The sequence below is a fragment of the Prionailurus bengalensis genome, chromosome C1, assembly GCF_016509475.1.
Source record: "Prionailurus bengalensis isolate Pbe53 chromosome C1, Fcat_Pben_1.1_paternal_pri, whole genome shotgun sequence".
In the NCBI taxonomy this organism is placed as follows: Eukaryota; Metazoa; Chordata; class Mammalia; order Carnivora; family Felidae; genus Prionailurus; species Prionailurus bengalensis.
The window spans coordinates 169287218-169290602 of NC_057345.1; the positions used below are offsets into that span (position 1 = coordinate 169287218).

At 35.3% G+C, this 3385-nt stretch overlaps 1 non-coding gene across 1 annotated transcript; it reads left to right on the forward strand.

Annotated features, from left to right (window-relative positions):
* The first annotated feature begins 2044 nt into the window (after positions 1-2044).
* On the forward strand, positions 2045-2151 carry LOC122482234. The gene has a single exon (XR_006297041.1). It is a non-coding gene; the product is annotated as a U6 spliceosomal RNA (small nuclear RNA).
* The last annotated feature ends 1234 nt before the right edge of the window (positions 2152-3385 follow it).

Genomic DNA, 3385 nt, shown 5'->3' on the forward strand with positions numbered 1-3385 from the left:
AGAGTTTACTTGGAGGAAATAAGATGTATCTAATCTCCTTTTTCCTTGTTTCATGGAATTCTTTTGTTTCTTGGTCAGGAAAATGTAAAAAATAATACTATATACAAGCTTAAAGACATTTGAGAGAAACTCTTTGACCTCTTGTGAACAAGTTTTACAAATACAGAGTGAATTCAAGAAAAAAGAAATATAATTCAAATTTGCAGAACATCTTTATCTGTGGGAGTCACAGTGCTTGGTGTTATCCTACATTATCTTATTTAGTTCTCCCTACCTTGAGACCAGCCTCTGAGGAGCAGTATAACATGGGTGGATGGAAGTACATGCTCTGGAACTAGAATAACTGGTTTAAATTCCAGCTTCTTCACTGTCAAGCTGTGGGATCTCAAATAAGTCATTTAACTTCAGTGTGCCTTGGTTTTGTCACCTGAGGCACATAGAGGTTATAAATAAAATAGTGTATACCTTTATAGGGTTATCTAGAAGATTAAGTGAATAAATACCTGTAACTCCCCTTAGAATACTTCTTGGCACGTGGATAGCAATTAATAAAAATAATTGCTAGCATTTTTTGTAGCGCAAAGGTCACATGTTAACTCAGAACATGGCATCTCATTAAGACATTTGCCCAAGGTTCCATAGCAATTGAAAAATGGAACAATGATTCAGGTTTATCCGAATAACACCCACGGCTATTATGGCTCCAACAGTTTATCCTTTAAACACCTCTGTTCTGAGCTCATATGGACTGCTGGAGGCTACCCACAGAAAGGTGATGGAGCAGGTTTATATCACAGCCTTGGGACCAACTAAAAATGCAGTGTTTGGTATTTCTGTACTAAAAATGACTTCCAGCTCCTCACCACTGGAAACTTCTCACTGATCATGATTTTATGCAATCCTGGCCTTCTACCATATTCTCTAATATTTCCTTTTTTCTCTCTCTTCTCTAGTCTTACTCTTCCTCCTCTCTTCTATGGGATCCCTCACCTTTACATTCCTTATCACTTCTTATGCAAAGTGGTTTTGCTTTTACCTTGTTTATCCTTTTTCAGGCCATGTTTTCAGGACTTTATCCGCCACTTTGAAGTAGTTAACTAAATATTTATTTATACAAAAACAAAAACAGTTTCTTATGTTAGAGAAACTTTGGTACCAATTGTTCAGATGTCTTTCTGTCTATTCATCTGACCATTTTGCTTCCCTTCTTTAAAAACCTGGAGTTTTTTTGTTACCTCCAGGATAAAATTTTAAGTCCTTTGTATGGCTTTAAAGACACTTGGTAATCTGTACCTTAGCTATTTTTCTACTATGACCTTCATTATTGTTTTTAAAAAGTGAAAAATATAATAAAAGTGAAGACAAAATTTTTAAAAACCACTCATAGTATCTACCATTCAAAGATAAGCCATGCTACTTTTTCAATGTCTAGTCTTAGAATGATATCTTATGTATATAGCTACATGGAATTTTATTTTACAAAAATTTAAACTTTCTATACTTTCTTATAACCTGTTTTTTAAGAAGTAAGCAATAAATTATTGGCTAATATCAATAAATGTTCATCTATAATATCCTTAAGTGCTGAAAAGAATGTTGATAGAGACCCCCAACATTAATTTTATCAATCTACATAACTAAATATTTAGTTTTTCCCAGTTTTTGATACTATAAAAAGAATGTTATTAATATTCTTACAGCCGAGTCATTGCAGAGCTCTATAATATTTAATATGAATTTACAGGTGTGGAACTGGTGTGGAATTGGTTGGAATTGGTGTGGAATTTGTGGGTCTGTATATAGCCATAAAAACTGTGTATCACTCAATCCCTATAAGGTATATAGGGTAGGGCTATATGTTATCAAGTTGTAAATATTTGTCATATTTTTTAGCGAAAATTATATCTCATGGCTATACCCAATGTTGCGTAACATTTTCCTAGCACCTAGCACATTTAGGTCTTTATTCATATATATTTAAATATTTCATTTTAAGCTGCTGAAAAATGTTCTTATTTATAGCACTTAAGAAATCCAATGATCAGTGCTCACTTTGGTGGCACGTATACTAAAATTGGAACAATACAGAGAAGACTAGCATGGCCCCTGTGCAAGGATGGCACTCAAATTTGTGAAGTGTTCCATATTGAAAGAAAGAAAGAAAGAAAGGAAGAAAGAAAGAAAGAAAGAAAGAAAGAAAGAAAGAAAGAAAGAAAGAATCCATCTTTGTCAGTCTCAAAATTAATTACAATTCTGTATGTGTGTGTGTATGTGAGATAAGTTAAAAATAGAATTTTTTAAATGTTACACCTTGTTTTTATGCTGAAATTAATTTTAGATAGAATAAGTAATGAAATACTAAGAAACATATAGCATTCTCATTAGAAGCCATGATCAATTGATGTTATTTATAACTTAAGATGTTGGTCATTGATGTTAATTATAACTTAAGAGTTGGTGATGGTCACATAATCATTAGGTGCTGGTACATTCAGTGGCTGGAGTTATAACTTGGAAATAATATTCTGTAGATCCTTAGAGAGCCAGTTCATCAAATAGAAGTATATTATATAGCTAGGTAGAAGATAGTACTTTGGGCCCTGCAAATTATCTCATCCTGACCTCCCTGGGATGCCTGCAGTACTGGGACTGGTTGACAAGACTAGGTGATCCACAGTCTATGGTGGTCTGTTTGCCCTCCAGGGTGGAAGCTCTGGAATAGTGTATCTCTCTGAGAGAGTTGATATGTTGGGAGTTGTGATGGTGGCCACCCTGTTAGGAAGATCCAGGGCAATCGGGTCATATTTAGAGTGTGTGTTTAGAGTAGTCATTCTATTGGTGTTCAGACCCATCGTCCTTCTAAGCATCAGTGTCCAGAGTAGCCTGCATGTTATTGTGGCCAGTGCATCAGTCTCAGAAAATGTGCATGAGGTTTTTCAAGGGAGGCAGAACAAGCTTTCAGTGCCTCTAGTGCTTAGTACATCACAGCCATCAAAAAGTCAGGGTATCACCCATATCTTTTCTTTATTCCCAAACCTCCTTCTAGGTTGATATAAAGACCAATTTCCAGTTATGAATGAAGCTGTTATCTAGGGGAGGATACTAGAAATGGGCTCATATCCCCTTTCCTGTTTTCAGTACGGGGGCGGGAAATGTGATTCCACCCAGCACTCCTACTAGGCTGAGTAAGAGTTCTGAAAATGCCATAAACAAAGTATTTTTAATACTTTAATTATACTGCTAATACAGCACTTTAGATTATATTTGATAGACTTCAGACTCTTTAATATGGCTTATAAGGACTTGCATTATGTGGCCCTGTTTTAGAGTGGGTTCCCCAGAAGTAGACACTGAAATGATTTCAGCACCATGAAGGAAGCACTGG